The sequence below is a fragment of the Paroedura picta genome, chromosome 8 (genome assembly GCF_049243985.1).
Source record: "Paroedura picta isolate Pp20150507F chromosome 8, Ppicta_v3.0, whole genome shotgun sequence".
NCBI lineage: Eukaryota > Metazoa > Chordata > Lepidosauria > Squamata > Gekkonidae > Paroedura > Paroedura picta.
The window spans coordinates 96,722,381-96,749,715 of NC_135376.1; the positions used below are offsets into that span (position 1 = coordinate 96,722,381).

General features: G+C 49.7%; 1 protein-coding gene across 8 annotated transcripts in view; it reads right to left on the minus strand.

Annotated features, from left to right (window-relative positions):
* The window catches only part of ZMIZ1 (zinc finger MIZ-type containing 1), a 410,316-nt gene that overhangs the window by 228,928 nt on the left and 154,053 nt on the right, over positions 1–27,335 (minus strand). The window lies entirely within an intron of this gene.

Below are 27,335 nucleotides of genomic sequence, written 5' to 3' on the forward strand. Positions count from 1 at the left end.
TGAGGAAATCTCAAAAATTATAGGAAAAAAGATTTGATTCAAACCAGAAAATTATTTACTGTGTATCTTAGATATCAATTCAGATGGGCCAGATGGAGTTCCTTTTAGGTATCTGTCAATTGTGGCAAGCATAGTATGGGAAAGGAAGTGGAAGCAGCACAAAGTGATGGAATTAGCAAAAATTGCAAAATGAACTAATTATGCAGAGGGAAACTGGGCATCAGACATGGTGGAAATGAACAATGTACAGAGTTCCTTAGTTGGTGCATTTAACTTCTTTGTAGCAGACTGGAAGCCTCACAAATTGCTTCTTTTCCTTCACTGTTTTCATAGAATCATAGAGTTGGGACCTCCGGGGTCATCTAGTCCAACCCCATGCACAATGCAGGAATTCACAACTACCTGCCCTACCACAGTGACCCCAATTTCATGCTCAAGTGATCCTTCTTTTTATTTATTCATTTTTATTTATTATATATTTATATACTGCCCTCCCCGAAGGCTTAGGGCGATTGACAGGAAACAGGACAAGATACAGATAACATATAGTAACAGTTGATAACAATAACATTATAACAATAATAACTTAACATGATCATAACAATAACATTATAAAATAGAAATTGCAAGGGCCTCAGCGCAACTCTTACTGGGACCCAGTGGGTAAGGCCGATTAGTGTCAGTCGTAGGGGGGAGTTTGGGGGCCAATTGGATGCAATGGTTTCGGTCGACCTCAACCAAATGCCTGGCGGAGAAGCTCCCTTTTGCAGGCCCTTTGGGACTGTTTAGGTTCTGTCTAGGTTTAGGCTCTGTTTTTCTACCCAAAAACTCCAAAATCCAGCCTGGCCAGGAGAAAATTCACCTACCCAGAGCAACAATCAGCAATTCCCTGGGTGTGCCAGGAAGGGCCACCAGAGACAAGCACTGGCACTTCCCTCCCTACCCACCCACTCACAAGCTGCCTAAGTTCATAAAATCAACATTTCAATGAGACGACCATCTAGCCTCTACTTAACAACTTCCAAAGAAGAACTCACCACCTCCCAAGGAAGCCTGTTCCACTGAGGAACCGCTGTCAGGAACTTTTTTGTCACAAGTATATATATTCTTAACATATAGTGCTACTCCTCTCCCTTCTTTATTTGTCTGCCACTTTTAAATAAATTGATCTCCTCAATCCAGTTATGAGCATTACCCCACCGGGTTTCTGTAATGCCTATTAGATCATAGTGCTTTCCCTTTATTAGGACTTCTAGTCCTTCCTGCTTGTTTCCCATACTCTCTGCAGAGGCATTCTAATGAGCATGTAATGAGCACGTAACCCGCCATGTAATCCGCCACGAACCGGCCCAGGAGTGGTGGGGAAATGTACTACTACTACTACTACTAACAACAACAACAACAACAATAATAATCCTTCATAGAAGAACCCCAGGCTCTTAGTTTTTGAAATTTCCTCTAAGTTAATAGTTCCTTTCATATGTTTTCCTCTTTTCTTATTGGCTTATTCATTCTGTATTTATACGTATGCATACATATGATGCGGCTGGCAGGGCTCATGGGAATTGTAGTCCATGGACACAGTTTGGACACCCCTTCTCTAAGTAATTTTTATATTAAGAAAGAAGAAAAAGAGCTGTTTTTGTACCCTTCTTTTTCCCACCCAAAGGTGTCTCCAAGCGGCTTACAATCACCTACCCTTCTTCTTCCCTTTGAGATAGGTGGGGCTGAAAGAGCTCTTAGAGAACTGTGACTGGCTGAAGTCACGCAGCTGGCTGCATGTGGAGAAGGAGGAGTGGGGAATCAAACCCAGTTCTCCAGATTAGAGGCTGCTGCCCTTAACCATGACACCAAACTGGCTCTACTCCCGTGTCGAGGAGCAATTTCAGTCAATCTACGAAGGAAGGAATCAATGCAGCCCCAGTGGAAGAGTATTCAAGATTTGCTTGAAGGAAGTGGGGGGGAGAGAAGCATGCTTTGGGGACCATCTTCTCCATGTGTTCCTGCCCAGGCCCAGGAGTTACAATCGCAGGGAGAGGCCCTCCTGACTGTCTCATCAGTCCCAGAAACTCATCTGGCGGGCAGACAAAACAGGCCTTTTCAGTGGAGGCCCCACAATTTTGGAACCGTATCCACAGGGAAGTGTCCCTGGCCGCTCACGTTCAATCTGGAGATAGCAGGTTGAGATGGTTTATTGAGAACTGCATTTGATTAAAGAAGTTCTAAATTGTGATTCTGAAATCTGGCTGCCTTGAACACCATAAAGAAGAAAATCAGCTATCAAATGCTTCAAATAAATTTATTCAAAGTGCAGGAAAGAAGCTGGTGTCTACAATGTTATTGGGAGGTTTTTCTCAGGCTAGTGACCAAAATACCCTCGATACCCTTTCCTCAATCCCACCGTCTGAAGTACCTCCGAAAGACCAAAGATGGCTTTATGTGTCCTCCCTGGATGTTACCTCCAACACCTCTACCAAGGGGTCACCATTACAATCTTATTTAAATTGAAGCTGCTGGGTGGGAGCAAGAGGATAAGAGCTTCCCCACCCCCCAAGAAAAGAGTCCAAGTGACTTAAGGTTTTGGTTTCCACCTTTAGGGCCATACGTGGTCTGGGCCCAGTGTACCTGAGTGATTGTTTACACCCCTTAAGCTCCACCACCTCCAACTTCCTGGTGATCCCTGGCCCCAGGGAAGCCTGCTTGACCTCAACCAGGGCCAGGGCTTTCTCCATTCTGGCCCCCACCTGGTGGATCGAGCTCCCAGCGGAGGTCAGGGCCCTGATGAAACTCAAACAGTTCCGCAGGGCCTGCAAAAGGGAGCTCCTCTGCTAGGCACTGGGTCGAGATCAACCTGACCCACTATTGCCCATGGGCCACCCTGAGCCTCTCCACTAGGGCAGGCTCCACCCACTGGGCTACCAGTATGTGTTAATCTAATGTTCTCCATATTATTCTATCGTCCTTGCTTGCCATTATCACTGCATTATTTTTATAAAGAGCCTCTTGTGGCGCAGAGTGGTAAGGCAGCTGCCTGAAAGCTTTGCCCATGAGGCTGGGAGTTCAATCCCAGCAGCCGGCTCAAGGTTGACTCAGCCTTCCATCCTTCCGAGGTCGGTAAAATGAGTACCCAGCTTGCTGGGGGGTAAACGGTCATGACTGGGGAAGGCAATGGCAAACCACCCCGTATTGAGTCTGCCATGAAAACGCTGGAGGGCGTCACCCCAAGGGTCAGACATGACTCGGTGCTTGCACAGGGGATACCTTTACCTTTACCTGTTGTTATAAACTGAGTTATCTGTATAGTTTCTGTTTCATGTAAACCACCCTAAGCCTTCGGGGAGGTTGGTATATAAATATATAATGAAAAAATAAAATAAAAAGCACACAAAATTAACATATTGGTATTTGGGGATTGAAGCTTGGACTAAACATGCAAATGTATCCGATGTGCGTTTAAAAGAACAAATTGCATGGACTGAGGAGAAACAAGAGCCCAAGTGAATGCTGGCAGGGGCTCCTGGGAATTGTAGTCCATGGACATCTGGAGGGCCGCAGTTTGACTACCCCTGCCATAGAGAATCCAAGCTGGAAACTGGAAACATTACTGGGAGTTGACAGGAAAATGTTTTCATCCCTCAAGAGTCCTCTGACAAATAGCCAATAAAAGGCATTTTTATTTATTGCATCTTTATCTCACACTGGCATGTTCCAGGTGCCTAACCAAATCAGCATCGCACAGAGTCGTCATATCAAATCAAGACAAAACGATAAGACGTAGAATGCTGGGATGCTAAGAACCACAATGGCTGTTCTGAAACTCAAGGCAGTAAGGCAATAGGAAATTGGGTGGGTGTGTATGTGGGGGGGGGGGCTTTCCAGAACTTTCCATGCACCGAAAATGGCTGCTTCCCTCATTTCCAAGCCCCCACTATATCCTGCAGAACTATTTACCTCCCAGCACCCAGTTGCCAAACCCTTCCGTTCCTACTTGTGTTAGTCACCCGCAAGATGAAGCAGCTGAGTTGGCAGGACGAATGGCTGGGAACGACAGCCACGGGGAATGCAAACAGGATTACTGATTTTAACAAGGGTTTTCTCTCTAAATGTGGAATAGACTACTAGGAATTAATTTGATTCACCCTGAATCTACTCTTTCAGTTTTGAGCCTCATACCAAAAATTAAATCACCAGATTTAAACCACAAAATACATGTTGTTAATGCAGGGATGCCAGCCCCCAAGTAGGATCTGGGACACCCCCAGAATTACAGCTCATCTCTAGACTGTAGAGATCAGTTCCTCTGGAGGCAGGCAAATGTTGTCCCCATCTTCAAGAAAGGGAAAAAGGAAGATCCAGATAACTACTGACCTGTCAGCTTGACATCTGTAGCTGGCAAAATTTTGGAACAAATCATCACACAATCGGTCCTTGAGCCGCTGGAACAGAGAACTGTGATTTCTAAGACTCAGCATGGGTTTCGCAAGAACAAGTTATGTCAGACAAACCTTATCTCTTTTTTTTTTGAGAAAGTGACTACCTTGCTGGATCAAGGGGATACTGTGGACATAGTTTATCTGGATTACAGTAAAGCTTTTGATAGTCCCACGTGATATTCTTGTTGACAAATTGGTAACATGCAGTATGGATCCTAATTCTGTCAGGTGGATAGATAACTGGTTGACAGATCATACCCAAAGGATACTTGTTAATGGTTCAGCATCCTCTTGGAGAAGAGTAACAAGTGGAGTACCCCAGGGATTTGTCCTGGGCCCTGCGTTGTTCAACATATCTCTTCCACTATATATTTCTGGTAAAGTCTTAAAGGAGCATGTCTCATGGCTTAAGTGCCACTCTGTGCTTAACATCCATTCAGGGCAGCTGTCCCGGCCTTGACTGCCTCCTCCTCCAACCAGCTTGCCTGTTTGTCCAGCGGCCAGCCAATCGCCTTCCATCCCTCGCGCCTGACCACCGCCTCCTCCTTCCACTTCCCTCTGACGTTCGGAGGCTGCAGATCCCTGCTGCGTGAGAGCTGCCCCTGCTGGTGAGTAGCCTGCAGCCTTTCCAGGTCCTGGGGGGAAGGAGAGGCCATCCACAGAGATCTTCACCCCCCCCCCCCATTTAGCGCCCATTATATTCCTAAATGTATTCCTTAGTTTATAAATTATTTGGATGAGGGATTAGAAGGGGTATTTATTAAATTTGCAGACAATACTAAACTGGGAGGGGTAGCAAACACCACAGAAGACCAAATCAGAATACAGGATGATCTTGATAGGCTCGAGAACAGGTCTAAACTGAATAAAATGAAATTCAATAGGGACAAATGTAAAGTTCTGCATATAGGTAGGAAAATCCATTTACACCAATATAGGATGGGGGAGACTTGTCTTGGCAGTAGTATGTGTGAGAAGGATCTAGGAGTCTTAGTAGACCATACATTGAACATGAGTCAGCAGTGTGACTTTATTTAAAAGGGTGCCATATAGTATTTTAAAGTATTTAAAAGGGTGCCATATAGAGGATGGAGCAGAGTTGTTCTCTCTTTCCCCAGAAGGACAGACCAGAACGAATGGGATGAAATTAATTCAAAATAAATTACATCTAAACCTCCGGAAGAAGTTCCTGACAGTTAGAGCGGTTTCTCAGTGGAGCAGGCTTCCTGGGGAGGTGGTGGGTTCTCCATCTTTAGAAATTTTTAAACTGAGGCTGGATAGCCATTTGACGGAGAGGCTGATTCTGTGAAGGTTCAAGGGGGTGGCAGGTGACAGGGGATGAGCAACTGGGATGTGAATGTACTGCATAGTACAGGGGGTTGGACTAGATGACTCAGGAGGTCCCTTCCAACTCTATTATTCTACGATTCTATGGAGACCGTGACTGGAGGGAGGACTGTGGAGCCTCTGAGGCTACTGTCCTCCTCAGCCTCCATCCTCAATTTCCAGGGGTTTTCCAACCTGGATCTGGGAACCCCTACCTGCTGCCCCCCCCCCCACTCCCCACCAGTGGCCAGGGGACATGGCAACCCTAAATTCCCATAAATATAGAAGCAGGACTCTCAATACTTCCCCTTTTTCCTGTCCTCTTTTCTTTTCTTTTTTTTCTGTACTTGTCATCTACCCAGATTGACAATTTTGGACAATGGGAAAGCTTGTTCTTAATAAATGGGGATGACACTTCTGTTTTCTGTCAGTTTTCCTTCACGGGCCGGCACCTGTGATTTGGGCTTCAGTGAAACATGCATTTCAAAAGGCCCGTACAGTTTGCAACGGATGGAAATAACGTGTGCATCTTGCTGCTTCGCTTGGGTGCTTTTCATGTCGGAGTGCAAAAGGTACGGGGTGACTCGCCCCTCTGAATCAATCCCAGCCAGCCAGACTATCTGCGGCTGTGACAATCGCCAGGAAAGGCCACCGGGTCCTCCAGAAGCCAAACAGAAGGGCGAAGAGGTTAAGCGGACTGATGGAGCCGGATTCTTCTTTGACAGCTGCAGCCTCTGTGTGATCCTTGGGCCACACGGGATGCATTGAAAGGAGTTTCTCCATTAGCGAAAGAAGTGGTGTGAGAAGCTATGCGGCAACCCAGAAGTTTAAATGCTCTCCTGAAATACTGAAAGAGTCGATGTAAGCGCCAGTTAAGAGCGGCAGCTGGAGAAGCTGGATTGGATTCCCCAACTCTTTCTCCACACGAGCCAGCCGAGTGACCTTGAGCCCGTCACAGTCCTGTTAGAGCTGTTCTTGCAAAGCAGTTCTGTCAGGCTCTCTCAGCCCCACCTCTCTCACAGGGTGCCTGTTGTGGTTGTGGCTGAGGAAGGGGATTATAAACCTCTTTGAGACTCCTTTGGGTAGTGTAAAGCAGGGTATAAGAACCAACTCTTCTTTTTCTTCATAAATTTGGGTTACAGACCTGTAATCCTCCACGAGATCTGCATCCTCCCACTCAGCACACTCAACATGGACCACGGTAGCTGCTGGAGCCTCCGTTGACCCCCAGCCGACTCTCTCGTGTCCATCTCCTCCTCGTTAATCCAGGCCCTTCAGCAGAGTACCAATTGGGGCTAGCGGGACACTGTCTCTCCTCCTGGCTGAAGAAAGGGGACCCCCCCCCCATATTAGACTGGATATGATCTCTGCCCTTTGGGCAGGTAAGATCAGGATCCCTTCACTGTCAGCAAAGCACAAAGTCTCGGCCTCTCTCCTTGCTCAGCTGGAGTCAGCCAAGGCAGGATCTGGTCTGTCCCTGTAGCCTTCCGTTAACCTCCTAGCAGTGCTGGGGCCCTGAAAGCAATCAGGTTTGCTATTCATCGATTTAGTGGGAAGTTGGGGGTGGGGGGGGGGAGATGCACACGGATGCATTATTGCTTCAGCGGGTTTTTTTTTAAAGATCTGTCTAAAGCGAAACTGATAAAAATCAACTCCTAAGAGGCGGCTGGGGGGGGCATTCCCCCCCCCCAGGGTCAGATTCCATAAGAGGCTGGTGGACAGACTTTAAATTAGAGACTTTCTGTGCAGCGGAGAGCCCGGCGTGTGCAGGGTGGCGTGACGGCTCAGCTCCTCCGGATCCTTCATTCAAGTACTGCCGGAGCTTTTTCACGGTTCGGCAGGTCCGGCAGGTCATTATCCACTCTCTTTACGAGGACGGCTCACACGGAGGGTTTCATTCCCCAGCAAGGCCCTGCCAGGACCACTCTGAGTGCTCACAAATTGGGGGGCGGGGGGTCCCTCTTGCTTTTTCCTCAGCAGTTTCTGCGTATAAATCTTCTTGAACTGAGGATGTGGTAGCAGTGAAGGAAGGAGGAGGAAGTGCAGGAGTAGTCAAACTGCGGCCCGCCAGAGGTCCATGGACTACAATTCCCATGTGCCCCTGCCAGCGAATGCTGGCAGGGGCTCATGGGAATTGTAGTCCATGGACCTCTGGAGGGCTGCAGACTGGAGGACATCTGGAGGGCAGACTACCCCTGCCATAGGGGTTGGGCTAGATGGCCTTTAGAGCCCCTTCCCCTATGATTCTATGAGCACAAAGAGAGAGATGGCTAAGGAATGCACAGGGCCACTGTTAATATTGTACTTGCTCCCCTAAGATTTTAGGAACAGTAGCTTTTTGGAACCTTCTTCCTCCGTGACCCCGTTGGCAAAGCCATTCTTCTCCTCTGCCCGGTTGGGTTTGCCATTTAAAACTGCCCCCCCCATGCACTTCCCCATATAAACACAGTGGGTGGCATTCAGCAGCAAACAGATTTGGCAAATGCCTCTCTTATCCCTCAGCTGGAGTCTGGATGCGCCTCCGCGTCTCAGATCTATGGCTCCTGTTTCTTCCTTCCCCAAAGAGGAAGGGCCACATAAAATCCCGTTCCAATCATCGTCCTTTCACAGAATGGCTTTGTTTTCTAAGCGGCAGATACCTAAAGGACGGGAACCACGCAACAAGGATTAGTTGATTTCACGAGGGGTCCTTTTGAGGCACACAGCTACTCAGCATGCCTGACAGGCTCCTTATGTCTGCGCATGCACGTTTCTTCAATGCACCTTACAGACCATTTATGCACTGGGAACTCCACTGCCCCAGCTCCCGTGGAGGAGCAAAAATCGGGGGCAGATGAGGAGCACTGGGCCAAATGCTCCCCCGTGTGGGTGCAGGGAGAGGTGAGGCAGCAACCTGCCATGACTAGAACTCCAGCCTGGAGCCTGGCATGAAACCTCCAGTGCGTAAACGGTCACAGAGACCGACCATAGAGACACCAGCAGGAGTTTTACACAGCAGCCTGATGCCCTGGCCCTTCGGATTGCAGATCCTAGGCAGGTTCAGTACTCCTCTGTAAACCCCCATCAATGGCCACGCCGAGGTCTGCAGCCAGGATGTTTTTATTGAGGGGAGGCAATTGTTTTGTGGGGGGCCATGGGGACACTAAGAGTTACAGCAGCTGCAAGGACTCTGCATGTGTTTGGGAACGCATTTTGATATGAGAAAGCACAGCAAGAGCCAGGGTTACATGCGCATATTTTAAAAATGTTTCGCAGAGACGCACTTGCGATTTGTCGATGCATTCCCACCACACTGACTTCTGAATGCAGACCCTAAATTTGTGCCTGGCATTCTGCATTTGTAGTTTTCTCTGCCACCGGCCAGAAGTCCATTCGCAGCATGAATTTTGCATTTCCATCAGGAGAGTGGGCAGTCCTGGGGGGGGGGGGTCTGAGCATGTGCAAAAACGCAATTGCATCCTAACACTTCAAGGAGGTTCACCAGGAAGGGTCAGGGGGTGGGAGACTAAAATGCAGGAGCTGCAAATCTCTGCCTGCCGGGGTGAGTGTGGCCAGGCCCTTGGATGTGCCTCCCACTGGCTTGTTCTCACATCTCCTCCTGGAGGAAAGGGCCAGCAGGCACCTGGGGCTCAGGCAAGGGCAGCCAAGGGCAGCAGACTTCAATGGTGTGCCTCGTCCCTCAGTCCGGCCCTGTGGCTGCAGCCCATCCCTCGAGCCAGGCGAGCCCGGGAGAAAAGTGAGGATGGGAGCAACCATGAACTCACACTGTAATGCAGTCAGAACAAAGGGAAAAAATTAAAATGCACCCCCTCATCCCCCAAGGTCCACGGCCCTCAAATCACCCAGGCAAGCGGGAGTTTTTGTGTTGATGTGCGCTCAGTCACCAGGCATGCAGGACGATGAAGCACGTTGGCCCCCATTACACAAATGTATTCCTGCATGAAAGGGCCTCCTTGCACCTTAAATCGTAACGTGCATTTAGATGCTGGAAGGGGGGGGGGGGACAGGGAACTTCCTGCAGCATCTCCAGAAAGCTACTCCAGATTAGCAGTGTAGCGCAATCATGCGCAAAATTTGTAAAAAATATGGAGGGGAGGGCAAGAGGAGAGGGAGACTATGGGTTGGAGTTGACACCTCATCCTTTGGGGCAGAAAATGGGGGAAGAAGCCAACTCAACCCTTGAGCTTCCTCGTTGGGTAAATGAGTGGGAATTATGCCTCCCCCCCCATTCTTATGGAAGCAGAAGTGTCCTTCCTTTAATGCTGCAGTCCCTCACTTTACAAAAGCCTCTTTAACCTTCTGTTTTTCAAATCACTGCTACAGTGCAGGGTTGCCTAAGGATCAGGAAAAGCAGAATCGAGGCTCCTCTTCTGTCTTTCACAGCAGCTTGATCCGAGAACTGACATGCTTTCAGTCAAGTTTTTGCAGTGCCTCCATTTTGAGTGTTTGGGTACACCCCTTCCCTCGTCGCTGTCCTCCGTCTCCCTCCATCCCTCCTCCCAGGGGAAAGGTGCCCTAGTGCTCAGCTCTTCCATATGCTGCCCCCCCCTTTCATTCCACGTTCCCTTGATCGACCCAAGATGTTTTGGGGTTTTTAAAAGGTTATTGTGTCACAACACTGGAGCGCTTTAACAAGATAGAGGCCATCCTGAGGCACTGGCGGGCCGTACTGGAACCCCTCTCAGCCTGGGGCTCAAGTTTTCAGTGGCACCTGGCAAGGGGAAAGTGTGAGAATTGCAGGACATGGGTTCTCAGGTTATGTGAAAAGCAGAGGAGGTTTAGCACAGCCTGGCCCTGCAGAGACTCCCGCTGAGCTTCCGGGATCTGAAGAGGCTGGGTCACTCCAGAGCACCTGACCTTCCCACCCCAACCCCACCCCCAACCCCAACCCCCTGCCACAGCAGTGAAGCTGCCCACCGCAGCACAGGGCTGTCATCACATCAAGGAAGCAGGGCACCCAGGCACCCTTGCCTTCCCACCCCGATCTCAGCCCTCTGCCGTGGCGGGGAAGCTGCCCCGCTGCGGTGAAATGATGGCTAGGTGAGTCCTCACTGCAGGAACGGCCCACATCTGGGTCCTCCCAATGAAGCATAATTAGTTGGGCAGATGTCTGTCAGCTGTGATATTGAACAAAATCTGGCTTCTCGATGACCTGGGCACGTGGACTCAAACGTCAAGATCTGGACCACGGGGAAAACTAGGCAAACCTGCAAGATGATTCTGGGCCTCCTAAGTGACTGACCAGCCTCCAGCTCTCTCTGAACAGCTGAGTAAGTTGTAGGCTTGAAGTCCACCAAGAAACAGAAACGTCCAAGAAGGATGCCATGGGAAGAATAACAGAACTACCTTCTTGACTCAAATGTGGCTCTCAAGGACACCAAAAATATTTTGAACCTCTCCAATAGCACGTGTGCATCCTGTTTCCGAAAATTACTTTCATGCAGTTTATGTTGTCTTACAGAAGACACTCTCTCTCTCTCTCTCTCTCTCTCTCTCTCTCTCTCAGCAAAAAACCCAATCTTACTTCTTTTGCATTAAAAAAAATCTAATGGAGAACACATTGCCCATTCTGCGATTAAACACGAGAGGGAGAAGATTTGGGGTCCTTACAATTAATGGAGAAACAATTTGCATCTCCAAATCACACTTGTGCCCACAAACCAAGCGGGGCAACCAGAAGAGCACCGGCCACTGCGGACCCAGCTCTGGTTTCCTGCAAGAGAACAATCTGGAGCGAAGGATTATCCGCTGGCTCTTGCACGGGTGTTGCAGGCACCAGAGATGAGCGGGAGTGACATGATAGAATCTGACAGGCCTAGCGTGCTTGGAACTTATTTTTCTTGTCCAGGCTTCGCACTCTGTACTCCCCCATGCCCCAAGCCCTTTGGAAACACTGTCTTTCTGGTGGAAAAGTGTACATATATTTTTAAAGGTTATTAATCAAAACACTATCTTCAGGAGGCTCTCCTGAAGTGCTCTCCGACTAGTACTGAGTATCAGGCATACAAAGGAAGGGGAGCAGGGAACAGCACAGAAGAGACTGGAGCTGCCAGGTTCCCTTGTATGGTGCCTTTGTGTTTGGCTGCCAGCTTTCCAGCTGTTGCCTGGAGATTTCCTAGAATTACAGGTCATAAACATCGTATTCAATTTCCTCTGGACAGAATGACAGCTTTGGTGAGTGAGCTGCACATCATTATACCATGCCAAGCCCACCCTCCCCAAACCTTGTTCTCTCTAGGATCCACCTCCAAATATCTAGTTATTTCCAGTCAGAGTTGGCAAACACAATGGGTGTATCGTGTGCCATCAAGTCACTTCTGACTTAGGTCAACGCCATACATTGATGACCTTCAAAATACCCTGTCCTTGACAGCCTCGTTCAGGGTTTATAAGCTGAAGGCCGTTGCTTCCTTGACTGAGACACTCCCTCTCCTGTTGGGTCTTCCTCTCATCCTAGCCTTGCCGTTTTCTCCAGGGAGTCTTGACTTTTCATGAGGTAACCCTTGTGATCTCTTACTGCATCACCAACTGGGGTCCCTTCTTCTCTCCCGGATTGTAGGGCAGAACCAGCAGGGCCATCCTTAGCAGACTTATACCCCTCTCAGTGTACCAAAGTCAACGGGCTGCACAACTCATGAATCCCCTCGCGTACGGAGCCGCTCATGGAGAATCGTGGCCAGACAGTGGCTGCCACTTGAACCGCTCCTTGCTGTGGCATCAGAGCAAGCACTAACAGCTTCTCTAACGATAAACTTTATGGGGAAAGCAAGAGAAGCATTTTGTTTAAACGCTTTCACTGAAACTAATGTTCCCAGAAAGCAAACGAGAATCAGCTTGCCATATTTCTGCACCAATCAATCTTTTTTTATTATTATCATCCAACAGCTCCATTTCCTACAAGGTACATTCAGAAATGCACAGTTGTGGATTCAGCTTTTCTCCATTCCCAAAGCCATGGTTTCCTGGGCTCAGATATGGGCAGAAGGAAAGGGTATAGACATGAAATCCAACCTCAGTGGTAAAGGTGGTATTCTCTAACTTTTTAGATCTTAAGGCACAGCTGTGCAACCGCTGGCTCTATGGCCAAATCTGTCTGAATGAAGAGCCAAACATTACTCGTTTAAAAAGTCAAACCTTGTAAATGAAAGCCTATTGGTGGAGGTGAAAAAAGCCATCCAGTCACCGCTGACCCATGGCAACCCCATAAGGTAGGGGTAGTCAAACTGCGGCTCTCCAGATGTCCAGTTTACTAATCACTGGCTGTAGAGCTGCCAATCTAGATTAGAAAATTTCTACAGATTTGAGGGTGAAGCCTTAGGGGGGTGGGGAGGAACCTCAGCAAGGCATGGTGCCCCACAGCCCATCCACTGAAGCTGCCATTTTCCCCACAGGAAAATGGCAGCGGTCTGGAGTAAAGATGACATTCTGGGAAATCTCCAGGTCCCGTCTTGAGGCTCGCAACCCAGCCAGTGAGGGACAATCTGAAACAGTGAGCCATAACAGTTTGCATGTTTTTACATGCGATTTGGGTTTTGGTGACTGCAACAGAGGAGGAAAAAGAAGCCTTTCCTTCAAAGAAGACCATTTCCACACTGGGATCTTCACAGCTCTGGCTCCCTTGCGGGAGCACAAATCCGGGGTGGACAAGGTGCACTGAGCCAAATGCTCCCCATGCGGAAGCAAGACGAGGCAGGGCAGCTTTCCCTGGCTCAAACTACATCCGGGCACAAATCCTCCAATACGGAAATGGTCAAAGAGTGGCAGATTGAGATGAAGATCCTGCCATATTCTCCTGAAAGAGACCTACTTCAAAGTCGAGGGGGGGGGGATTTATTGAACCAATTAATCATACATCCAATTAACATTAAGATTACTTAATCAATTACTTAATCAATCGGCGGCGGCTGCTGCGGCTTCTGTTTTCTTTCGGGATGCAAAGCAAAAGGAAAAGCAGGGTAGTTTTTTGTTTAGTTCTCTTTTTATGGCAAATATATGTGCCTTGTACGTCACAGTAGCAGCTTGCAGCCTACTGCTGAGAAAGTCTGCCTTTGCCATTCCCATCTAATCCCCTGTGACAGAATGGAAGAATTATGGGGTGGCAAGACCAGCTGCTACCTCCAACCCAGGAGAAAGGAGCCAAGGTCTCCAGAAGGAGGGGGGCTGGGCATGTGTAGAATAAAGGAGAAGAGGCAGCCGATCAGCATGGATGAGGGAGGTTTTTGCCAATTGCTTAGGAAAGAACAGCCGTCCACACGGACATTGTTCTCCTTCAAGGGCTAATGCATGAGCCCTCGCTTTTAAAAAATATAAAAAACCAACCGGTCTAATGGCTGCTGCCCTCTGTTATCGCTTAAGGAGAAGAAATTGGGACTCTGGCCCTACTGAGACACACTGCTGAAGCACATCAAGCAGGATGGTGGGGAAAGAGGGACCCTTTTGTGATACTTGGTTGTGGTTTAAAAATAAGGCATCCCTACCCCATAATGGGGTCTAAATTCCAGCAATCATGTGTTCCTCAGTTCCCAGTTTGATGACAAGAAAAAGGTCATTTTCTCTCCCTTTGATCCATGTGTGATTTTGCATTGGGAAACCACAGGAGGGTAAGGGTGAGCACCAAGTCTAGTTAGCCCTCAATCCCAGCACCCTCCTCTACGGCTGCTTTTCAGGAAAGCTAAAGATGTCTTGGCATGAGCTGGATGGCCCAGGCTGGCCCCCTCACATCTGATCTCAGAAGCTACGCAAGGCTGGTCCAGATTAGTAGTTGGGTAGGAGACCAACCAGGAAAGGGAGGGTGATGGCAAGCCAGCGTTGAATGTCTCTTCCCTTGAAAACCCTATAGCAGGGCTGGCCCAATTGTGGCTTTCCAGACGTGCGTGGACTACAAATCCCATGTGCCCCTGTGGCCAGCCCTGCCCTGAAGGGTGACCATAAATTGGCTGCAACTTTCCAGCATCCAACGTGTCTAGCGTTCCCAGCATGACAGACGCTAAACAAAACTAGCTTAGCTGCAGATCTGTGGGTGCCTTGCAGCTTTGCATCTTGCCTGCCTGGTCTGGAGCGGAGGGTGAAGGAAGCAAAATGTCTGTTCCTCAATATTTCCTGCCTGTCACCAAGACAGCAAGTAAGACAATAACTTCTACTCCCAGCCCCACCTACCCACCCAAAGGTCTGCCGTTCTGCCCGCACTGAGTGCTCCTTTGCCCCGGCCAGCCTTCCTCAACTTATTCCCTCTGAGAAACGCCTGCAACATCCCCCAGGCTTCAAGAAACCCCAGAAGTGGTGTCATTGTGCAGAATACGGACACGCCCACCTGGGGCCCCTCCCCTTCCCGTTTCCTCCAGGTTCGTCATTGGCCATATTGGGAGGGTGGGTCATCAGGACCATATACGGTCATATCACCCGATAGATGTTTAACTAATTTTAAAAATATAATAAAAATCAACTGACTCCCTTCAAGGGCTGTCAAGAAACCCCCAGGCTCGACGAAACCCTGGCTCTGGAGTCCAGCCAAGGCCAATGCTGGAAAATTAGGAAAGTGCTGCCTGGAGAGAAGTCTGGGGAGAACGGGATGCCTCTTCTGCAGAGGATCAGGGATCCCTCAAAAAGCACCTATGCTTTCTGAGACAAACATCTATTGCATTTAGCCCAATAAGCTGAAGAATTCTGAATATTACCAACTATTCCCCTCTTTACTTCTCATGTCTATATTCCTCAGTTAGGACTTCCCTATTAACAAATGGAGGGTTCTGGGTTCAGGTTTGGTTAGTTATAATACAATAGCATCTACTTAAAACACACACACACACAAACCACGCAGAAGGAAGGAAGCTGCGGCCTATTCAAAAGATGCCTCACATTCTCTCCTCCTCATCCTGAGCTCTCCCAGGTGTCAAAATCCTCCCTTTCTAGGCAGACCGGGATTCTTCCCCGGGCTCCAAGACCGCATTCATTTCCAGCAAAGCTTAAGCCCTCAAGATTGCTATCTGGAGAAACTACTTTTGAAATACCATCAATTTCCTGAAGAAGGATCAGTTTATTGAGCAGAGGCTGGGTGTCCCCCCCCCCTTTCTTCCTTCCTTTCTTTTTTTGGTCCAGGTTCCCTCTATCTTGTTCAATAGGATTAAACTGCCCATTTTTTTATGAGCCACAGTTTAAAATACTGATGGGCTTTCAATGGCACCCATTTCCTCCTAGCAATCTAAGCCACGGTCATCTGCCAGGGAGGCTGCCGGAGACTAACTCTGTTACAAGGCTTTATGTTTCTTTTTTTAAAGCCACAACACTGCAATAGCAGCAGCAAGGGGGAAGACCTTGGCCATGGGCTACATTCAACCCTGCGGGTAGGGACACGTAAACATCGATTCAAAACGTTCTGTATCAAAGACCATCGGTCTGCTTCTCCCGTCTCCCCCAGCTTCACCACACGCAGAAGGTAATGTCCGAGCTGAAAGATCTCCATGCTTAAAAGAACCTCTTGGAGATTCGGCGGTGGAGCCTGGAGAGGCTAGGCCTCCAGAAGAGGAGAGACCTCCATGGGGCACAACTGCACCCTCCGAGGCTGCCAGGGGCGGCCAAACTGTGGCTCTCCAGATGCCCGTGGACTACCATTCCCATGAACGACTGCCAGCATGTGCATTCTGTGGTGGCCATTGTGCAGCTGTGTCCACCACGCTGTGCCAGAGTTCCAAAGGTGCCTGCAACCACAAAAAGGCTGGGGATCCCTGGACTGCACTGAGGCCACGGGGGGGGGGGGCATGGGGCAATCAGCTGGCTCCGCCCATGTCCTCTCTGCTGTACCAAGCATGGTGAACTGTCTCCTCATTTATCCATGTCAACAAGCTATACAGGTAAGATCTCCATACAGGGGGCTTCATACCCCATCTTTATGAGTGTCCCCCAAAAGCAGAGCCACCAGAAAAGATGCCTTAAATCCAGCCTCCAAAGGAAGCAGCTCCTGGAATGATACCTCTTTGGATGAACACAGAAGTGTTAGCTCCTATTCCCTGGGGTACCAGTTAATAGACAACCAAGGAAGGTATGCAATTCCACACTTCAAAATATGAACAGCCAATTCTCACATGGGCTGGAACCCCCAGCAGAGATTTGCCTGCCAGTAACACGAGGACTCTGGCACTTGGCAACTTTATTCCTGAGGACCACTGGAAATTCTAAAAAAATCAAAAACCCTTTTCTGAAAGAAAAAAAAAAGACGTCAACTATATAACATACACCTTTTGGGGACAAAATAGATTCCAGTGTGCTGTTTCCTTTTCTTTTTTGTCCCTCTCCCCAATCCCAAGCTGCTAAACAAAGTAACATTAATTTGGTTTAAAGGCTTCACTGAGTTCTGTGCTGACCTTCAGGAGCCCCAGTGTCCAGTGGAATTAAGACCAGACTGGTTACTCATTAGCTCCTGCGTTTAATGAACCATAAATCAGCATTCCTGATGCCATTATAAGTGTGGTAAATAACCCGCCCAGTGTGGTTAACCCATCAAAATGCTACCCACCAGGTCACTGTTAGCCACAATTCCCCAAAGGAAAGGAGTTTGTTGAGGAGAGATTCCAGGGGAAATCTTCATCTCCCCAGTGCAGGGGTGGGCAAACTGTGGCCCTCCAGATGTCCATGGACTACAATTCCCATGAGCCCCTGCCAGCATTTGCTGGCAGGGGCTCATGGGAATTGTAGTCCATGGACATCTGGAGGGCCACAGTTTGCCCACCCCTGCTCTAGTGCCCATGAATCACTTGCAGTTCTCCTTAGGTTCTCCATTTCCATCTTCAAATACTTTCTCAAATCATCATCATCATCATCAAGAAATATCCAGTGCATGTGTGTGTGTGGGGGGGGGGGATCAATGGCTTGTTATTATTTGCTGCTTTCCAATACACGGGGAATAATGGGGGAAGACATCAAAAGGTACCAGTTGAAAAGAAGGGGGGGGGGAGCTATAAGTGGTTCCAAAAGAAAGAAAGCATCAAAAGTGAAAGGAAAAAAAGCTGAGCGAATAGGATAGTTGCTAAGATGTATGTGAAAACGTCAAACATTAAAACTCCGTATTTTTAAAATTAATTTTAATGTCAAATTGAAAATCTCGATGAGACAACAATTTTGGTTTTTAAAGTTTTGAAATCATCCCCCAAATAAAAGAGATATCATGAGGCACCCCTGGAGTATGAAGCTTCCTGTCTGAGTCCGTCCTGTACAGCCGTGGTCCCCAACCCCCAGTCCGGGGACCAGTAACGATCCATGGATCAGTTCTCCTCGTCCTCCTTCCCAGCTGCTGCCTCGGGGGCTACCCGGAGACCACTCAGTGGGGTCTGCAGCAGACGGGTCCGGGGCCCGAGGCAGAGTGTCGGCCAGGACATGCAGGGAGCAGCAGCAAGCTGCTTGGGCCCGGGGGAGGGGGGCGTAGCTGCCCGGCCAGGCAAGAGGCAGCCTCGAAGTGCTCCAGCGCTCTCTCTGGGCCCTGGGGCAGAAGTGCATGGTCGTGGGCACCCTCTGGCGACAGGGTTTGTGCCAACGTGCTGCAATACAAAGTTGCAAGTTTTCTAAAGATGGTGGCGGGGGGGGGGGAGGACTTCTATATGCCCCTTTCACTGCCCCTGACTATCCGTGTAGTTCTTGGGGGGGGGTGCCTTTCAGAGTCATAATGCAAGGGGAAAACTCTGTTTGTTGCAACCCAAACAAACCCAGTGTGGGTCTCTGGAACAAAGTTTGAGTCTGGTGGCACTTTTAAGACCCACAGAGTTGTATCCAAGGCATAAGATTTCTTGTGCGAGCAGGTATCTGAAGAAGTGTGTGTGTGTGTACATCACTTGGCGGCGTTGCTGATGGTCCCCGAGCGATTGTGGGAACGGGGTAGGGAGCCTGTGACAGTTTGGCCTCCAGGGCAGCTCTTGGTCTCCAAGCTGTCTAGGCCTGAGTGGTGATTCCAGAACTCCAAGCCGTGTCTGGAGGTTGACAACCCCCCCGGTCAATAGTGTCCCTCTTTACCAATCTTAAAATATGGACACCTTAGGCAAAAGGCAAAAAGGGATGTTTAAACATCACCATAGTGAACAGAGTCAGAGATTGTTAGGGCAGTGATCGAGTGGAGAGGAGGAGACTATCCCCCCCCCCCCCACGGGCCTCAGTAGAATTGTCAAGCGTTGACCGGTCACCGGTGATAAAAAGGTTGGGGACCACCGCTGTACAGGATATGGCTCACTATTAACATGTGCATCTTGCGCATGGCCTCCTGTGATTACTTCCATAATGGATTTCCGTTGCATTTTTGATGCATATCTTATCTTCCCTATGGCTGCAGTATAAGATGTTTTCACATCAACAAGCATATTGAACATGAAAGCCATGAAGGCAAAACATTGGAACAAGTCTCTCTTAAATTCATTAGACTGAATTTTGAGTCCAGTGGCACCTTTAAGACTAAGTTTTATTCTGGGCATGCCCACAGAGACTTCTATATCATGATGGCTAGAAGTGTGTTAGTCTTAAAGAAAGATGCCAACAGATTCAAAACTTGTTCTGCTGCTTCAGACGGCTACAGCAACCCACAAAATTTAAATTCATTAAACTACATTAAAACAAAGCGGGAAGACACGCTCCATGACATGCTGGCAGAGGCTCATGGTAATTGTAGTCCACGGGCATCTGCAGAGCCGCGGTTTGACCACCCCTGTTGTAGGAGAAGAACCGCGGAAGTCAGGCATTCTCAGAATCTGGCCAGAGTAAGGAATGGCCGCTGAATAAGGGGGCAGTGATTCAGGAAGCAAGCTCCACATTCGGTATTTTTATTACCCAGCAAGGCGAGAACAGGAGACGCAGCACAGCATCAAGGGCAAGAAAGCTGAAATTCTGTTTCCAGATATCAGGGACATTTTGTGAAAATAATGACTCAAGCTGCCATTTAACTGCAAGCGGGTGTGAAGTCTGTATACATAAAACACCATAAAAATAAAAGGCATTTATTTGGTTGTCTGAAGTATTGTGAGTTCATGTATCATGTCAGTATGACCCAGCAATGCAGCCACAAGGGTTGCAACTCCAGACAGGGGGGCTCCTGGAGATCTGGGGAGCAGAGCCGGGGGAGGGTGAGCAGGAGGGTGGGGGGAAGCTCAGTGAGCTCTAAGCTCCAGGAGAACTGACCTCTGTCGCCTGGAGATCAGGCACAATTCTGGGGCATGGCCAGCTGCCACCCGGATGCCGGCAACCCAAAGTACGTGGGGAGAGCATGGCTGGTCTAAACTTTCCTTGGTGAAGCCATGGCAAAGGTGTTTAGGTCAGTGGTTCCCATCCTTCCTAATGGTGCGACCCTTTAATACAGTTCCTCATGTTATGGTGACCCCCAACCATATAATTATGCAAAATATTAAACCGAAACTGACCAACGGCATGAAGAGATTGTATATAAATTGTTTTTTTTTTCTTCTGGGGATTTTCTCAGTTCAGTTCTGCCTCTTGTCCCACCATTCCGATCTCGCTCTTTTCCGCTGCTCCAGACAGACGAACGCTCTATCTTGAACAACCACAAGGCTGTTGTGTGGATGGTGCCCCCCCTCCCCCCGCAAGCTGCCCTGCCGCGACCCCTGTGAAAGGGTCATTCAACCCCCAGGTTGAGAACCCCTGTTTTAGGGCAAGCTGAATATGGATCCACAAAGTTTCTGCAGCCCAAAGTCCCGTACTTTCTAGCCCTCTACTAGGAAGCGGCACCCACAAGGTCTCACGGGACCCCCATGCAATTGCTTTAGACTGCAGGGCCGAAATTGTGGCCTGGTTTGCGCTGGGATTCCTGGCCACCTCGACCCCTTCCCTTTCTGTGCAAAGCCCTCTTGTCCCATAAGGACCTCAGCCAGCCTTCCCTTCGCCCCCACTGGCAGTTCCAGCACTCCTTCCGACTCCTCCAGTAGGCCGCAATGTAAAGGTTTTGGGTTTGGGGTTTTTTAAAAGTCCTGTTCCATTCCATACTGACTTGGGTTGCCTGACTTGGGGAAATTCCTGGTGATTTACGGATGGAGTATGGGGGGGGGGGGGGGGTTGGGAGTGGGGAACAAGGATGTCAGAGAACTCCATCTGCCAGGGGAAAGGATCGACATAGTCCGGAGATCAGCTGTAATTCTGCAAGTTCCCCAGGCTCCACCTGGAGGCTGCCCCCCCCCCCAGTACTGGGCCGCATTTGGTCCTAGAGCCACAGGCTGCAGAAGACCCCCGTTATGCTTTCAGGAGCATTTCTACGCCTCAGCTTCCTGCTGCAGCATTAGGAATCACAGCTTCCTCCTTCTGGAACATCTCCCTTGCACTTGGTTCACGGGAAAATACAGTCTTGAATTATCTAAACCCCGGTCATAACTTATTCAGGGACTTCATTTGCAGAAACACTTTATTAGCAGTAGTCGTAGTAGTGTTACCTTGCAGCTAAAATGCAAAACTCCCTTCCGTGCCAGCAAAGCCAATGTGCCACGCACCGATCCGAGAATAACACTGAAGCAAACTGACAACCTCGTCAACAGATTCTGCCCGGGCAGTGCGGAAGTCCACGTGCCAAAGCCACGTCTGTAACTCTGCCGAGAAGCATCCGGTTGACTCCGCACATAAGGAGCCGTCACAGAGCCTACTAAATGAGACATACAGTTTTAACACCGGGCCTGGTTGCATTGTCGCCTGTGCGCAAGCACACACTGCAGCACTAGCGGAAATCCCACAACCTGAACTCTTTGTGTAAACGAGCCTGAACTGTGTTTGGCTCTGCATTTCGACCTACTGATTCTGTTTCTATCACCGTCCTAGAGAGCAAAGAGTCCCACCAGACACTGGAGCTCCATACACTTCCCCCCCAAAAAAATTCACGAACAAGCCCCCCAACCTTCCTCCAAATGACAGAAGCATCCCAGTTGACCACTTGCTCCATTAGTTCATCAACAGCCCCTAAAAGTTCAGGCTGGGATTCTTCTCCTGAGCACGTATTCAGAATAACATTCAATGATGAAGTCAGCTCAAAGATAGCATAGCCTTTCTCAACCTTTTCACCAAAGAGAAACACCTGAAACTTGCTTCAGATTTCAAGAAACCCCAGGAGTGCCACGATTATATACAGAATATAATTCAGAAGCAAAGCTGTGCCCATGCCCACCTGGAGCCCCTCCCCTTCCCACCCTCTCCAGCCCCATCATTGGCCATTTGGGGGGGGGGGTTTATATATATAAAACATATTAACTTCCACCCATTTGGGAAACCCGTGCAGTGTTGTCATGAAGCCCCCATGAGAGAGCGGGGGCTAAAGCAAGCCAGAGAGAAGCACTGATGCTGCAGAAGGTGCCATGGTTACTGTAGAGCCTCTAATCTCCACCATTGGGGGGGAGATAAGTAAACACATTAGAAAATTCACCCTTGACTCTCTGCCAAATAACCTCAATCCTCTAAAATGCCTTCTAATGATCTGAATGTGATGGGGTAATTTAAATATCTTACAGGCCTCTCCTAGTGGCAGATACCAGCTGACAATAATGCACAGCAAGCAGGATTACGCTGCTGAGGCTAAACTACTTCGCAGGACTGTAGCAATTTTGCATTTAATTGCAAATGCCAAGTAGTCCTTCCTTTCTGTCCTGATGAGCATCAAACAAGTCGGGGGAAACCACCTTTTGTTGGTTGTCAGCTCATTAGGAGAAGGTTGAAAGTGTCCTTTGACATATATTTATCAAGTTCCAGAGGTATTATGTGGTACCTACATAACAGGCTGCTGTTCACAGGCAGCAGAAATATAAATTAAAAATTGGCCCCAGCTCAATAGCCTTGTGTCATTTCTGGGGGAAACATGCAAGTGACATCATGCCTCTCTAGGAATTTTCACGGTCTGCGTAGTTCAGCAGTGGGATGGGCTGCCTCAGGACGTGGGGAGGAGCTCCCCTTCACTGGCCGTCTTCAAGCAGCGGCTGGACAGATCCTTCTCCTGGATGCTGGAGACTGACCCTGCCTTGAGCAGAGGGTGGGACTAGATGGCCTCCATGGCCCCTTCCCCCTCTAGCATTCTATGAGTCTCCGGCAACAGACTTTAGCTTGCTGAAATTCTTCCACAACGTACAGCTGAGTTAAGTTTTGAACAGAAGAGGAACACATATAATATCCTATCCTAGAAGAACAAGTTGTTTTTATGTCCCATTTTTCACTACCCGAAGGAGTCCCAACACGACTTACAATCGCCTTCTCTTGGTCACCCCATAACAGACAGCTGGTGTGGTAAGAGGGGCTGAGCGAGCTCTGAGAGAACTGTGACTAGCCCAAGGTGTCTGGCTGGCTGGCTGCATGTGGAGAGGGAGCGGGGAATCAAATTTGGTTCTCCAGATTAGAGGCCACCCCTCTTAATCCCCACACCATGCTGCCTCTATGACCTGTGCTCGCTCAGCAGCAGGGGCCTCCTTGGCAGTGTGTTTGCAAGTAGGCTGGGTGCTTCGACACCTGAAGTGGCTGTTGCTCCTGATGCAGCCGGTGCCGTGGTGCTGTGCGGCGCTGGCTGCATTGGGAGCGAATGGCTGCTTCGGGTGCCGAATCGCCCAACCCTACTTGCAACCTCGGCTAGTAAACCGCTCAGAGGTCCACACTTCATCCTGCCGACACCTTTGACCTCCAGCTCCAGGACGGGCTGTGGCACAGTCCATGGCAGGTCCCCGGGCATCTAGCTGGGCAGAGAATCCACCAGCCCAGCCGCTTCTGAGTGCTGCAGCTCTAACCGCATGGAGGTAGGGCAGCGGCTCTCAACTTTCTTAATGCTGCGACCCCCTTTGGGTCATGGCACTAAGAATGCAAACTTTGCCATCTCCAGCGCCTGAAGTGGCCAGTGCCGTGGCGCAGGGAGGGGCGGCCCTGGCACCTGAGTGCTCTGCGCCTGCATGCGCTTGTGTGTGGTCACCGGCTGGCACGCTGCCCCCAGCACCACCCCTCCTCTCCACACCGCCAACCCGCACCGGAGCGCAAAAGTCTAAATTGGAAAGGGGGTTACAGCACCGGCGTGGAAAGGGTTCATTGACCCCCCGAGGGGTTGCGGCCCCAAGGTTGAGAACCAATGATATAGGGGAAAGGCACGCAGCTTGGCAGCAATCCTGCACAGTCACATAATGACACTTTGTGCCTTCGCGTGGTGGGGACAGCACCAACAACAACACTTTTATTTGCCCGCAAAATAGTGTAGTAGCTGCACAGATGGGCAATGGGAAGGGCCATCCTGCCACAGAGGACTTATCAGGAGGCTGCAGGGTTTCCAGACAAGGGAGGTTCGGAGGGGGTTTGCCCTTGCCTGCTTTCGTGTGTACAATGTTTGTACAATGTTTTGTGTACTTAGCAAACTCATGAAAGAGCTTGGATTCTTTTTTAAAAATGGCTGTATGGCAGGCTGGGTTCATTGTCTAATGCAGGGGTGAGCAGGTCCCGGGCATCTAGCTGGGCAGAGAATCCACCAATCCACCATTGGACTTCAATTCTGGCAGGGGCTCATGGGAATGGTAGTCCATGAACATCTGGAGGGTCACAGCTTGCCCACCCCTGTTTTAATGAGATCGGGCTGGCTTGGCCCATCCTAGAGGATGCAGTGATGGCCACAGGAACAAACAGCTTTCAAGGGGGAGGAGATAGATTAACCGAGGAGAGGTCTTTCAATGGCTAATAGCATGGTGACGGTGGGGAACCTCCACGTTCAGAGGCATTAAACCTCTGAATCTCAGATCCAGGAGGCAACATCAGGGGAAGGCCTCAGCCTATATGTTCCACTACTGGCTCTCCAGAGGGTCTGGTTGGCTCCTGTGTGATTCAGGGTATTGCACCACTGTCTGATCCAGCAGGGCTCTTATGTTCTTATGAGGGCCTTGGCCTCTGTGCCCTGTTGATCATCCAGAGCAGCTGTCCCCAACTCCCGATCCGGAGACCGGTCCCGGTCCGTGGATCAGTCGGTACCGGGCCATGGCTCCTTCCCGTCCTCCTCCCCGGCTGCTGCCTCGGCGACTGCCCTTCCATTTTGCCCCTGGCTCACCTTTGGTGCTCTCCGGCGGCAGCCATGGCTGGGGCTCCCCCGTGCCCTGGCACTGCACAGCTGCTGCTGGCAGCGCCCCCAGTGGGTGGCGGGAAGTCAGGGGCGACGGCAGGAAAGCAAGCGGAGGAGGGGCTGAGGCGGCAGCGGCAGCTGCGATGTCCCTCGGCAAAAGACTCCCCCCCCCCCGGGCCTCAGTAAAATTGTCACATGTTGACCGGTCCCTGGTGATAAAAAGGTTGGGGACCACTGATCCAGAGGACCTGGTTGACCACTGTGTGAGGCAGGAGGCTGGAGGCTGGACTAGATGGACCTTTCACTGGTCTGATCCAGCAGGCTTCATTCTGTTCTTATCCAGGCCATGGTAGCCATGCAGGTCGACTGCTTTTTCTTTTCAGGTGCCCCTAGTTTGTTCTTCCTGTTCTGGCCCCCTTGACACTTGCATGCAGACACACCCACAAGCTCTCTGAGACTTCTGCCTGCATTTCTAGGCCGCGTCACCAAAGCAATCAATCCTGTGGCAAACCTGAAGTGCAAGAGAGCAGGGGTGCATGTGCATTTTAATGGCAGGCACCCAGGCGCAAGGAGCGGGAGGGGGAGGGGGAGGAGGAACGCCGCACTCTTCTAATTCCATGGGGGGATCCCACACTGCTGTGGCAAAGCCCAGAGAAGGGCTCTTCACTCTAACCTTGTTTGAGTGATCAGCTTTTATTTGCATTCTGGCAGCTCTCAAGATGACAGCTATCAAATCAGATTACGGGATGCCGCTTACGGTGATGCTCACCAAAAATGATCTGCCGGGGAAAGCAGCAGCACAGGAGGGCCGGCCTGGCGTGCTGCGCTGGGCGGGGACGGATGCGCACAAGCGGAGGGAGAGCTGCTCCCCTCCCCCGCATCTCTTTGGTTCCACCATTACTTCTGCTCAAACAGGGTATTTTTAAAAGCAGGTTTCTGGGGGGATACTTAAAAAAAAACCCTCTGCCAGGGTTTTTTTAGGTTGCCAGAAATGCAACTATGTCATTTCTGGTGAGCAATGGAAAGATCGTGGCTGGGTCGCTGGTAATGTTGCTGCGATGGAGGTTTCTGGCCCCACCCTGCATTCACCCCACAGAGGCAGAAACGGATCCCTGGCAGGGTTGGGCACTTTGGCACCCGAAGCGGCCGTTCGCTCCCGACGCAGCCAGTGCAGTAAAATTTGTTGAACAGTAATTGCGTGATATGACCATATATGGTCATGTCAACCCATCCTGCCTCCCAGCCGCCTACCCTAGACGTGGGGCTAGGGGCACCAGCTCCGGGTTGGGAAATTATGGGTCGAAGTCTGGGAGAGGTGGGATTTGGGGGGGGAAGGACCTCAACTGGATGCCACGTCACAGAGTCCACCCTCCAAAGAAGCCACCTTTTCCACGGGGACCTGATCTATGTCATCTGGATATCACTTTAAATTGTGGGAGATCTCCAGGCCCAGCCTGGAGGTTGGCCATTCTATATAGGGCCTGGAGGATTATCAGAATCACAGCTGATCTCCGGAAATGGTTACTTTGGAAGGTGAAATTGTTTTACTCAAAGTCTTTCACATCCACTGAGGTCCCCCTTCCCCGAACATTTCCCTCCCTAGACTCCGCCTCCAGAATTTCCCACTTCAGAGTTGGCAACCTACACAAGACCCAGCAGGTCATAAAGCAAGTCTCTGGCCCTTGCCCCGCAATGATTGTTCCCCCATGCTGGCATTCTCAATATAGAAGAGGAGCTCCTACTCGGTTACTCTGCATGCAGAAGGTTCCGAGGTTCAATCTGCAGGGGGAAGGTGGCCTCTATCTGATACTTGGTAGAGCCCTTGCCCATCAGAAGAGACAACACTGACCTAGAGAGAGCACTGGTCTGACTCGTCAAAAGTCAAATTTCACAGGATCGTCTGGGGATAAATTAAAATCAGTCAACTCCTTCTCCACCTTTTATGCAACCAAGGTTATCATCTAAGTACAATGGTTTGTACCTTATTTTTGGAAGCCGCCCAAATGAACTGCAATGTCACCCTCCATCATCTATTTCCTTAACTAAAATATCTTGCATAAGCAACCAGGGCTGCGAGAAAGAAAAGTTCTTTTTTGCAGGGGGATATGGAAGTAAGGGCTGCAACCAGCCCAGAGTTTAAACCCCTTATGCTCAACATTACTGCATTTGTTAAACATCTGGGCTTGTAACCATTGCTCTGAGAACTCCAGTGTTTCCCATTGCAGAAAACGCTTCATAAATGCCTGGAACAGCCAGGAGGCAAGCAAAAAAGCGAGCCTCCTTAACCCTGTCTGGACAAGCAGACCCAGCCATGGGTTGTGCCAGAAACCCATCTCGATCAGCCGCATGCAACATCTGCCTCTCATTAACATCTGTCTCCCAAACAGTTTGAAGATACCAGGTGCCATTTTGACTGCAATAAATAAATTTCATGCTGTTTCCATGTGACTCTCAGAAAGGTCACCAAGACATTCCCCAAAGGAGAGAGAGAAACTGAGATCTGGAGAAACTGGATCATGTAGGACAGAGGTGGCCAACCTGTGGCT